Below are 13,387 nucleotides of genomic sequence, written 5' to 3'. Positions count from 1 at the left end.
AATTACCTATCGCCTACTGTAAAATGTTTTGTCTATTTTTGTGGAGACTTTCCCCCAAATTCATTTTTAAATATGTAATCTGTTGCAGTACTTTCTTATTTAACTACTGTTTAAATGTTTTTCAATCTGTTCTGGAGCTTTTCTCCCTGGGTGTCCAATGTCAAAGAGTAATTTGCTCAGTCAAACTTTCCCGGTTATCAAAGCACAAATAAAATGAAAAAAAAATCTTCTTGTTTCAGTTCACCTCTCCTTTACCATTCCCGCATCAAATCTTAGTCAACACGAGGTTGTTTCAAATGATCTCTACTTGTTATTACATTTGTGGATTTTTCATTTTTTTTCTTCTCGTCTGATTCTTTTCCTTATATTCTTTCTTTTATCTTTGGCACATTCACTTGCCAGTTTTTATCTACATCTGGTTTGATTTCCATTCCTGCTTGATACTGAAATGCTTATGCTAAACCAAGCAAAGAATGTCATGTTAGACAACTTCTCATGTTTAAAACTTTCATTCGTGTTTGGATCTGGTGAGATCATCAGTTAAATATGCAGTCTCACAATCGTAGATCTATGCATTAAATCAATTTCGAGGAGCCCATACATCCTCCACAGCAAAGAATGCATAATCGTGATATACACCGACTTTATATGTATCATTTGATAAGCATGAAGCATTTTTTTTTATTTTTATTTATTTACTTATCCAACTGGTCCAATACTTTTTGGGGCCAGACAATCACCCCAAAACTGTAAGTTAGAACAGGAAGAACAAACTGATTTATAACTTGGATTTTATACCTAGAGGTCAAGGCTGTTTTCAATATTAGTTTTAATCTTCTGAAATTTTATTTACTGAGCTTTATTCTCATTTGTTTATGTTTTATTGCCACTTCTTCATCTATTCCCAAACATTAATACATTCCCTCAAGTTCCTTTGGTGCAGTAGCTTTCCTTTTTTTAATCTTTCTTTTGCACATTTATCAAGGCCAAATGTTATTCTTATATTATCTGTGAAAGTTTTAACCATTTGTAGCTGTGTTTTCCACTCGTCATCTGATGAGCTATACAGTTTTAACTCATCCACAAAAAAGCAGATAAGCTTTTAAACAAGGTTGATTTTGGGGAGCCAATTTGTAACCATAGCCTAATCTGTTAAGTAAACAGCTTAATGGGTTAAGGGCAAGACAAAACAGCAGTAGTGACTAAAAATCAGGCTGGAATATCCCCCTTTGAATTTTAATCCCTGGGATAATAATTTGCCCTTTGTCATGACTCAACTACATAGTGGTTTGCCACTGTTTCATGGTCACTATAATGTAACTGATCAGCGTTGGGTGTATATTATATATCTGTATGTATTCTTTTATCCATGAATGTGGGATGCTATCAAATGCTTTTCTGTAATCTATCCATGGCATACATAAGAGTCTTCCCCTTTTATACAAATCTCTGTTATGGCTTTATTTAACAACAAATCATCCTTTGTTCTGAGGCCCCATCTGCCTGAGTTGGTGGGAACTCAGCTGGATGCGAAAGATCCCAAGGTACTTATCAAAGAGTAGGAGAAGTTCCCTGGTGCCCTGGCCAAATTTCCTCTAGTCAATATGAATACCACCTCGGGATTAGAAAGCATTAATATATTTGCAAAATGTAACACAAGAAAACCTGGAAATATTGGACTTTTTTGAGTTTGTTAAACTTGCAGTGGACTCTAAAGCATATACCCTACTTCATAACATTAATGTTTGGAAGAACATTTAGGAAGGGGAAAAGGATGGAAATGGTTAACTAAGTAAAACAAAATGTTGTTCTTAATATTAGTGCTTTTATAATGCATGGTATAATCTGCATACTATAAAGTACAGTTTTCTCATTTTTTCCGTGTGTATTGGGGATACTAAAGTAAACAGGTGCTTTGCTCAGTCTTAAGAAATGTAGGCACTGCAACATAAAGAAAGAAGAAAAGTCTGATCATAAGAGCAGGATACAAGAAAAATTGATGTGCTTTTTTCACTGTTGCATAGGGGAATGACTGGGTTAAGGCCCTTGGCTTGGCCTAGTAACAAGTTTTAAGAGAAGACAAATAAATAAAACAGAACATGGTCTAGCAAATAAATGAGTGCTTGCAGAAGCAACTCTACAAATGGTTCTCATGTCTTCATGGAGACAATCTGATAAAGAGTAATAAAAACAGAATACTTATTTCTTTCAAAGGCTTGCTTTCTAAGGCTAGATCATCATGTTTTCGGAAAGCATTCAAGTGTTTTCCCAATCTGAGAGAAATCTGATGAAGCATTCATGTGGAATGTGAAAGCGCTTACTGAGAACGCGTTATTTTTCATTTTATTGTATTTCATTCTAATAAACGGTCAACTTCTCATTGTCGTGGTGTGTCCTCAACCAGTTTTACTTTTAGTATACATACTGGGCTGTACCATGACCATCGGGAACTTGGAGTTCTTTATAAACTAATTCAGTTGACTGACATCTAGAAGTGGTCTCAGATCCCCTGTTTTCTTTGAGATTAAAAAGAACCTTGATTAAATTCTGGATCCTGTTTAGTCTGGTGAAACCTCTTGCATGATGCTTTTGTTCAACAGCTTTTGAATTTCTATGTCTGCTATCTCCCTCCGATTAGGAGGTACATCGGAAAGATGTTTTTGTTGAGTTGGTGTTGTTTGTGAAAAGGCAATGAAATAACCGCTGGATATGATCCTTTGTATCGAAGAATCTTTTGTGATGCCTGCCCAGGCATCTGGGTGCAAAGACAACAGAGCAGAACAGTTGGGCAACCCCTCGAGTGCTGAAAAGGCCTATCCAAAAAGGAATTTCAGAACTCTTGGTTTTTCGGACCCCCTCTGCCCTGTGGGCTGCGTCTTCCATAGTTTCCCCCTTTGCATCTGGGGAAATTTACTCTTGTGAATCGTGGAAAGTACCTTAGGATTTTCTGAACCACAACTTTTTCCCACTGCATTGATTTCTGGAGAGGGATCTTTGTGGGGTAGGAAAAATGGATTCCCATGGCAGATGAGGTCTTTCAATCCTGTTCACTTTGGGAGAGTTTGTCCTTAACAGTGGGCCCAAACAAGAAAGATCCAAAGGTAGCATTGATAAAAGAAGACATGAAGGGCACCACAAAAATCACAAATGCATCCAGGCATGTCTGCTGATGGCTATGCCTGAACCAGCAGCCCATAAGGAACCTTCAGCTGCATGAGAGATTAACCTCATGGACACATTGGAAATGGACTGTAGGGTGGCCAGTTGTGAAGAAAAAACTTTTGTTGTTCTGCTGACATGGACCAAGTGGTAGAATTAGAGAGTTCCTTTATTATTGCCTCTGTAATCTAGTAAAGTGTGCCAATTAACTAAGAGACTGTAAAGCAAAGGTCCCGGATGCCAAACCTGTCTAAACCCCTACACACTCTATTAGGGGGATGGACCAAGGAACTCTATTTAGCTAGCTCCTTTTTGTTGGCTGCTGAAACAACCATGGCGTCTGTCAGAATACCCTTAGTCCAAAAGGGTCGGTCCATGGGTGGAGCTAGTATCATATCCGGGCGATGGGAAACAGGTTCTGCAATATCTTGCTCCTTCCAAGCCCACCGGGAGACTAGGTCTATTAAGTCATCTTCCGGGGAAGGGGGGGGGAGACAAACCAGGATGTAGATAGACCACCCAGAAAGCATATAGTTAACAAAATGAAAACTAGACAGACAGACATAAAATCATAGCATTCTCGCATGAATAAAAAAAACAACACATTAATTTGTCAGAATGAGAACTTAACTGACATAATAAAGTTATACATTAGTTTGTCAGAATAAAAACACAAATCACATAATAAAGTCAGTGTTCAAGCATAAATGATATGGAAAGCCTGATAATAGGAAGATGCAGCATTATTTACATAACAGATGATTATCATAATGATTGTTTTAGAGGTCACAAAATATGGTAACAGATTATACTGGTGAAGGAGTAGGATAGTACAAGTAGAGAATGGTAGGGTGCGATAGATGGGATAGTAGGAATAGATGTATAAAAGGTATGGGTACAACCTCAGGGGAGTGTGTGTAGAGGAAGGGAGGGTAGGGTAAGTTAGTAGTGGAGAGAGAGAGAGTAGTGGTAGAAAAAGGTATGAGAGTACCTCAGCCTGGGCTTATACAGGAGCAAATCCAAGCTTTGTTGACGTATTCTTTTAAAGATGGTTTGAAGGAGTACAGGTTAGTAGCAGTTTTGATAGTTAAAGGAAGGGAGTTCCATAGTTTTAACACAGAGCAGGAGTAAATGCTTAGGCCTGGGGTTTTGTTAGGTTTATAAGTTGTGAGATGTTTGTCTTCAGATCTGAGATGTTTATTTGGGATATAAAATTTGATTAATGGGCTAAAAACAGGACAAGCTAGTAGGTTGTGGAAGATTTGTACATATCGTAGTACGCTGTACGTATTGGAGATGGAGGGGGAAGTTCAAGCCATCTTAGGGAATGTAGGGCCTTACAGTGATGAGTTAGAGGGTTGTGTTTATGGCAAATTTGGAAATTTTGTGATATCAGCTTTCTAGTTTTTTCCTTAGGAAGGTCTATAAGTTAGTTAGAATTGGAGCTCCATAGAACAGTGAGGACAAGAGGTAGGTTTTGGCCAGGTTAATTTTGGTAGCTGCTGTGAGGAAGTTTTTATTCCTGTATAGCATCCCAAGTTTTTTTTTTTTTTTTATATTGTTTGTATGTGTAGGTCAAACTTCAAATTACTGTCAGTTGTGACACCTAGTAGTTTGGTATGCTAAACCAATTCAATTTCAGTACTGTTGGCTACAAAGATCTTGAAGTTTGTTTTGTTAGAGTTATATGTTTTGAGGTTTGCGGGTGAACAGAAGGGGCTTTTTTGGGGGGGGGGGTCAGTAGGAGTTCAGCATTGGAGAGCCATGTTTCTATGGAAGAAAAAGCTTGTTGTGTTGTGTGTTGTAGGTGAGTTAATGTGTCGGATATGCAGATGATACTGGAGTCATCTGGATATTGAATTAGAGTGTCTTCACAGGAGGATGCATGCAAGTTATTGATGAAGATGTTAAATAGTAATGGGCCAAGGATGGATCTTTGAGGTACACCTGTGAGGGTGATGTGATATGGGGAAATAGAGCCCTGCCAATTTACTGCTTCCTACCCGTCAGCTAGGTAGCTAAAAAGAACACTGAAGTGAGGAGGAGGATAGACAAATACTGGAAAGTTCTTTAAGGGGTTTGGGGTGAGATACCGTCACGGGCTTTGACAGAGTCCATGAAATATAATAAGGCTGTTGAAGTACTGTATGCAGGTCTGAAGCCATGTTGAGTGTGGGAAAGTATGCTGTCGTGTGTAAGATGGTGGAAAAGTTGTAGGTGCACACATTTTTCTAGAATCTTAAGAGAGGGGAGACAAGATTGCAATAGGATGAAAGTTTGTGATGTCAGTGGAGTTGCCTCCCTTATGTAAAGGGGTAATGTGCGATCTTTTCCACAGGTTAGGGATATGTGATTCAGCTATGGCTCTACTACAGTGCTAACAGGGAATGCTATTGCTTCTGTGGCAAGCTTTAGGTATTCTGGTGGGAGGTAGTCTGCTGAGGTTGAGCAAGGTTTCAGTTTTCATAGTAGATAAAGGGATGGGCTGAAAAGTAAGATGGGGGTTGTTTGGTTTTTGGTTATGAGTGAGCAGTTGGTTGTGTGTGTGCAATGTGTAGAGGTTAGTATTGGGGGTATTAGTAGAAGTCGTGAATTGGGGTGGATGAGTTGGGTTTTACTTTTAGGTTGGATATGGACTCATTAATTATGTGTTGAATTTGGTGGCTGTTTGAAGAGGTGGTATATTGGGGTTTGGATTAGGATTATTTTTATTTCCTGGGTTGAGTAGTGATGTTACACAGGACACAAAATTTCTTAGGGTTGTTTTTGGGAGTCATCTTGAATGTAGGGACAGAAGCATGATTTTTTTGTCATGCAATATTTGTCTTTTTGTTTGATTTCGGAGTTGTCTGTATAACTGAAGATTTTTGTTGTTTTTATTCTTTAGCTGGGGAGTCCATCCTTTGTCCCTGCCTTTCATTAGAATTTTACATGATTTGGTGAGCCATGGGGCACGGTTATTTTTTATTCTTTTTGTTCACTGAGGGGCTAGGGAGTTAATAATGCTTAGGAAGGTGCTGTTGAAATGTTCAACTGCATCATTAAGGGGAAGTCTTTTTAGGATGGAACAGTCTACAGCTTTTACAGATTCATTAAATGCCTCTTTGCTGAATTTATGTAGGTTGCCTACAGTTTTGAACTTGTGTTGCTTTTTGAGTTGAGTGACAGTCTTGTGAATATAGTCTGGTACATGGTCACTTAAGGAGTTAGGGAGTGTGACTGAAGATGTAAAGTTAGAAGGGTTCGAGACTAGTATCCAGTCCAGGGTGGAGTGTTGGATATTATTTTTTGCTACATCTGGTAGGAGTATTTATAAGCTGAGTAAAAGCCACAGAGGTTTATACGGTTTGTTGGGTGGTGTGAGGTTAGTGTCTGCCAGTCAGTGTTAACATCACCTAGGATAACTGTTCAGTATTGTTTCAGATATCCAGGCTAAAATATTTTCTAGAATGGGAATATTTTGCCCAGGAGGGATGTATAAAAGAACTATGCAGATTTTCTTAGACGAGTTAAGTTTTAGAAAGGTTATAAGGATTTTGCCCGTGGAGCTGCCGAGGTGGTGCAGCGGTTAGCGTTGTCGCCTCACAGCAAGAGGTTCTCCCATTCGATTCTTGGCTGGAGCGCCTTCTGTGTGGAGTCTGCATGTCCTCCCCGCGGTAGAGTGACATTAAAGACATGCAGGTAGGTGTGAGCATGAATGGGCATGCTTTCATTGAAGGTTGGGCGTCGGGCTGGCAACTCGGCACCATAAAACCCACTGCCAATCATGAGTGGACCGGAGTTCCCTGTGGCAACCCCTAACCGGGAAAAGCCGAAAGACTTTAAGGATTTTGGCCGTGCAGAATTTTGGTATGGTATTTGAGTATGGGGAAACTATCAAGTTATTAAGGAAAATTAGGGCTATTCCACCACCTTTTTCATGTGCTCTGTCTACTCTGATAATGCTGTAACCAGGGGGAAGAATTTCAGGATCTTTTATTTCTGGTTTTAGCCAAGTCTCTAATAGCATGGACACCTGGGTTAGAGTGCGTTAACCAGGCATGAAAGAGTGCCAGTTTACTGCACATGCTCCTGATATTAAGAGTGATAACTTTTAGTTTTTTTTGTCTTTGGGACCTGGGATGGGGTGAATGTCTCCACACAATTTTAAGGCCGTGAAAGACTACGTTATTTTAGGAGTTTTAAGTAATTTGGGTATTTGTATTAGTTTTAGGTTGTAGTGGTTAGTATTGAGGACTTTAGGGAGGGAATAGAAGATCGGTATAGAGATCAGCATTGGGGCTATCTGGGAGAAGCTTGTGATGAAGAGATTGAGTGGTGTTGATGAGGTAATAGTTGAGGTATGCTTTTGTAGTAGTGCTGCTGGAGGAGTTGTTAGGTTAAAAAGGATAAGAAGGAAGAAAAATGAGAGGCATGAGTAAAACAGCATGATTGGTGTAGAGTGAAATAGTTTAGCGAAGGATTTCAAGAATGTCTCCAAAGGAGATATCTTAAGGTGGTGATCTACGGGACCCTTCCCCTTAATCAAAATCTGTGCCTTTGGTAAGGGATTCCTAAGGGGAATCCAATTCTATCTTTGTACACCGCCACTTCTGGGAACCTCCTTAGTGGGATGGTCTGGAGAGGTATTGGAAGCTCCTGGACTGGAACTGCCTGGAAGCTTATACGGGCCAGCTGTCCCTGTGGAATAGGTTGATGAAGCTCAGAAACTGGATCCGGAGGGGGAACAGGGATAGGATCTGAGGAAGTAAGATTTGTGACTGTTCTCGGCTGAGAAAACACGCTCTCCATGACCTCAAAAGCATAGGGACAAGGAGAAATTGAGGCTAAACCCACTAGAACCAAATCTCCTGTGCCATTGAACCCTGACTCTGCCCAAACCTCTTCTCCAATGGAGCAGTCAGACCAGAGTTGTCCAATGCAGAAGCTTCAAGGGGAAAGTGACGGCTTCAAAACTCTCAGAGTCAAGACATTCCCCCCGGACCTGGAGCTTCAGCTCTCAGACTCGTCCTACTCAAGTGGGGTTGGTGCTGAAAAAGTCAGGGATACATTCAGAGTCGACAATGAAGCCATCTTCGGATCTGACATTTCAACTCTCAGGGGCTCTTGGATCCCACAACTCCAAAGTCACTGGTCAGATCAGAGGATAAAAAAATGGGATGGGGAACTGATTGAAGGTTCACTGATCAGATGGGAGATGGAGCTGTTAAAACCCCCATCTGAATCTGGGCCCTGAGAAATTTCCTCATCATCTTATCCACATCAGCTTCAGAAAGATTATGGGAGGACCTGATGGATGACAAGGCAGAAGGAGGGCGAGACAACCTCAGAGACGTTTCTTGCTGAAAAGGTGATTGCAGCTGGGGAGAGATCGGCTCCAGGGTCGAGGTGAATTAGTAGTAGAAGGCTCTGGATCCGAGGAAGTCTGATCCGAACATTTAGGAATTTTTGTCAGCAGCTCCGAACATTTAGGAATTTTTGTCAGCAGCTACAGTGTCAGAGTGGTTTTAGGAGACCTAGTAGGAAAGTGTTTCTTGTGCTACTTAACTCCGAAAAAGATCTCTGAACTTTTGAGGGGGTTTGAGCCTATAATGCTGAAGCAGAGGATGAAAGAGCTGAAGCAGGGAGAAGGCCCTTAAGCATTAGCTTGTTACTACTGTCGTTAATAGCCCTGGTAATGAACCCGGCACAGATCTTACAAGGGGAATAAATGCACTCCCAGTGGGCATCAAAACTGGGTATCTTATGCCCACAAAAAGTACATTTTTTAAACCAGTTAGCTTGTGTGCCATGATAAGGAAGTGGAGAAGCAAAAACCAGATAGGAAAAAGAAAAATATTTTTAGTTTGTTTTTTTATAACTAAAGTGGAAAGAAAAAGAAGGTTACCAAAAATGACAACAATAACCCCACCCAAAGAAAAAGGGTACAGAGGAAGAAAAGTTACCAGTAATAGTAACAGAATGTTACCTGAAAAAGAGGGTAGAAAACTCTCTAAAGAGGGTAGAGAGAGGAATACAGTAAAGAGAGAAGAGAAATAGTAAGGGAAAAGAAAATTCTAATCTTTACTCTCAGAAAAAATGCAAGATAATTATCCCACAGCTCGAGAGTGAGTGATCTGAATCTGAATTATTTGAGCGGCAAACAAGATCTGAGGTAAAGTAGTGGCAAGGAGCATTGTGGGTAAGGGAGGAGCTTGAGAGTCTGGAAGAAAAGTGGCCAAGTCGGATCAGATACCCATCCATTGAGGAATGAATGAAAATGACAACATCAGATCAGCATTTTAAGAGGAGGAGAAGCACCAACATCCTGGAAGAAAGCAGTGGTAGCTGTAATACCAAAAGAGGGTGAAGACACATCAAATCCAGCTTTATACAGGGCCATTTCAATCCTAATCATGATTATAAAGAGTTTATGTCTGTAATGGTTAAAAGAATGGCAATGACGACGCCAAAATTACTAGATATGGATGTATATGGTTTTGTGGAAGGAAAGCAATCATTTGACAACAGTAAGAGAACAGTGATGATCCACAGGGAAGCAGAATGTAAGAAAATACCACTGTTGTTGGTAGGTCTTGATGCACAAAAAACATCTGACAGAGTAAGCTGAGAGTTTATGATAATTCTGGGCAATGGAAGCAACTGCAGTCACTGATAAAATTGTAAGACTGATTAGGACGATGTATGAGGAATCCGAGGCAAAAATTAAAGTGGGTGGGTTCCTCTCTGATAATTTTTGTTTCAGCAGAGAAACCAGGCAGGGGTGTCCTTTTTCCCCTTTATTATTTACATTATATTTAGAACCATTAGCAAAGAAAATAAGGGACTCAAATTCAAGGATATAATTGGTATAGTAGTCAAGAAAAGGTGGCTCTATTTGCAGATGATATTATTTTTTTACCTGATAAAACCAGAAAAGGACACAATTCAGTATTGTGGAACATTTTGAGACAGTTTCATATCTTTTCAGGATACAAAATTAATGAAGCTAAAACAAATGCAATTGCTGTTAATTATGTACCTTCACACAAATTGGTTCAGCGATATCCATATTTATGGGGACATTATAACTTAGGAGTATGGATTAAAAAGGATTCTGATGTGGCAGCTAAAGATATGTAGGAAGAGACTAAACAAAAAATAATACAGAAACTGGAAGCTCTGTTTTACGCATATGGATAAGCAAGATACAAGCAGTTAAAATGTTTTTAGTCCCTTTAGTTTTAGACGCAGGTCAAGCATATTTTTAACGATAAGAGGACAAGTTGTGGATGGCAATTAATAAAGAGCTAAAGGATTTTATCTGGGAGGGGGAGATGGCAAGAGTCAAGTGGGATAAGCTGATTTTTCCAGTAGAACAAGGTGGTCTGGGATTTCTCAATCTGAAGGGGTATTTCAGAACTACACAGTTAATGCTCCTATACATAGCACAAGCAGCAACCTATAATTTAAAGTGGAAAGGGATGACGAAGAAACAAGAAGGAAGCTCAAGAAACAAGGAGAGACTGGGATTTTGGATACAGGTCCTTAAGAAGAATAATAATAACCATACAGAATATTACATTCATAAAGTAGTAGAAAGTATTCTCAGAACTAAACCAACAGTGGAATGGAGAAAGGAGATTTTGCCAACAGGGGTGACTGCAATTAAGGATACAGACAATAGGAAATAATGGGGCTGGAATTTATTGTCGAAAACTACAAAAGAATCGATGTGTTTGGGAGCAAATAATTAGACAAACGTAATAGAATGGGAAGAAGCCAAGAATTTATTTGGACTGCAGTCTAAAGATTGCCTACCCCATCAATGATTAATATCAAAGTATAGGCAAAGAGAAACAAATGGGGGTGGGGGTCCTAAGCAAAAGGCCAGCAGAGGTAGAGTTTTTAGTAGAATCTAGAACAGAAGCTGCTGTTAAAAAAGGAATTAGCAGAGAATATAAAATATTGCATGATAACTATAAGAATCAATCAGAGGAGGTTAGAAAGGATTGGGAAGAGAGATTAGATAAGCAATTCACAAAAGTAACAATGGGGGGATATATGTAGGATTCCCAAATATACAACAAAGTCTAGAAAATTTAGGATTTTTCCTGGGAAGTGTTTACAAAGGTATTTCTACTCCCCTAAGCAGACCACAAAGAATTTTCTTCAGGTAGATAGCAAACTTTGGAGGTGTGACAGGGAAGAAAGGTAATTGTGAACATATTTTCTGGAAGTGTAATGAGTTGTCAGACTTTAAAAACTCCCTGCAGACTACTCTCTCAGAAATACTGGGTAAGCAAATTGGTATGACTAAGAAAATGATTTTCTTAGAATCAGAATTGCCTAGACATAGTAAGGCCTTGCGGAGTCTAATTATGGTAGCTGCCAAAAAAACAAATACTAGAAAATGGAAATCAAAGTCTAAACCACCTGTACTAGAAGTAGTAAATAAAGTAATAGAGATAAAATAGTAGGAGCAAATTACACAGAAAAAAATGGAAATTGCAGGAGCAATACATGCAGATGAGGAATGAGGTTTAAAAGAAGGCAGGATTTTAATGAGATATGTAATGTTTGACTGACAGTGACTGGATAGAAAATAAGTGATGTATAATGTTTGCAACTAAAATTATGTCGATATGGTTTGTTAACATTTATATAAATGTATGAATGCCTATGTCATAAGTGATAATTTAATAAAGATGCCCACTGGCTTCAACTATCCAATATGCAGATGACAAAGCACTTGTATGTGCCACTAATAACCTGCAACACTCCTCCATGATTCAACCCAAAAATCATGGCTCTATAACCATCAGCTCATACTCAACTCCAATAAAGCAAAACTCATGATCTTCCAACCCACACAATCTCCTCTATTACATACGTTACAGCTGGGAATAATACTAAAATTAATGCCGATTCACAAACAAAATTACTAGGTATAATAATAGATAACCTGAGATTGGAGCTACATATAGCACAAACAAGAAAATTCACAAAAAATGGGTACTGTTTACAAAAATAAAAATTATCCAATTAACACCTCTAGGATTGCCATTGCTAGAACCCATCTTCTATTGATACTTCTGTATGCTTCCCCAATTCTCACCAACCTTAAAAAGATTTAATTAAACTTGAAACATGCTACAATAAAATAGCTAAATTTACAACTGACTGTCCACATCATACCCACCACTATCACTCCCTAAAAAAACTCTCCTGGTTAGAACTCCCACAATGTCTATCCTATTTATATTCTATACTATCCTAATTAACCTTAGCACACAAAGTAGTATATCAACCCGAAAAAAACTCTGCCCTTCTAAATATTCTCCAGCTCCACACCACAAACAGAAGTCTTTCGCTCAACAATCAAATCTCTACTACAAGTGTCCAAACCCACTAATACTTCAGGGGACACTCAATTTCTCATCATGTAGCAACAAGGTGGAATTCACTACCTCACAGCATCAGAACCAACACAAATACCAACCAATTAAAAAAAAATCTTAAAAATTATCTTAATGACACCTGGCTTTGTTCCTGTACCACTCCAGGCTAACTAGTTTTAATAGCTTCTGGTCATACATTTTCTTCTTTCCTGACCACCTCATAATCTATGCTCTCTCTCTCTCATGTCTAGGATCATCTCTAACCTCATCTTTTTCTATCCAATTTCTCCCCTACAAACTCTTCCTCAGCTTACTTTGAGAAATTACAATGTCTACACTACAATAAGAAATTATATCAGATGATTATATAATACAAATGTCAGCTATAATAGCATAGAATGTAACTTCTGGTGTACTGTATGTCTTGTATATTTTTTGTATAAGTTTTGTATAATTTCTTGTATAAGTTTTTGTATAATCTCTGTAAGTGGAGCTTTTCTCCCTGGGCCTCCACTGAAAATGGGTCTTATCCCAGATGGACTTTTACAGTAATCAAATGTAAAATAAATAAATAAAAATCTCAGCCTACAGTGTTCTTGGTGGTGGAGATAATGTACTGGTCTTTCTCTTGTTGTGTTGATCTATTTATTTTATTTATTTTACATTTGTTGACCGGGCTAGTCTAGCTGGATACATGTCCATTTTCAGTAGAGGCCCGGGGAGAAAAGCTCCACAAAAGGACAACAGATATTATGCTTGTTATACAAAAGAATAAAAAGTACAAGTAATTACATTGTTATGAAAAAAGAAATATATATGTAAAAAAAAAAAAATATATATATTTTTTT

At 38.7% G+C, this 13,387-nt stretch overlaps 1 protein-coding gene and 1 long non-coding RNA gene across 3 annotated transcripts in view; both read right to left on the bottom strand.

Annotated features, from left to right (window-relative positions):
* LOC122804566 overlaps positions 1-9,098 on the bottom strand; it is a 12,483-nt gene extending 3,385 nt beyond the window's left edge. Inside the window, exons 1-2 of the long non-coding RNA XR_006365228.1 lie at positions 9,088-9,098; positions 8,144-8,149 (exon numbers count right to left, since the gene is read on the bottom strand). This is a non-coding gene — a long non-coding RNA (uncharacterized LOC122804566). The remainder of the gene's footprint in view (positions 1-8,143; positions 8,150-9,087) is intronic.
* The window catches only part of XRCC3 (X-ray repair cross complementing 3), a 506,399-nt gene that overhangs the window by 112,476 nt on the left and 380,536 nt on the right, over positions 1-13,387 (bottom strand). The gene's annotated exons all lie outside the window — the stretch shown is intronic.

The sequence above is a fragment of the Protopterus annectens genome, chromosome 6.part0 (genome assembly GCF_019279795.1).
Source record: "Protopterus annectens isolate FY-2018-M chromosome 6.part0, PAN1.0, whole genome shotgun sequence".
Classification (NCBI taxonomy): domain Eukaryota; kingdom Metazoa; phylum Chordata; order Ceratodontiformes; family Protopteridae; genus Protopterus; species Protopterus annectens.
This window is presented reverse-complemented; position numbering and strand designations above follow the sequence as displayed.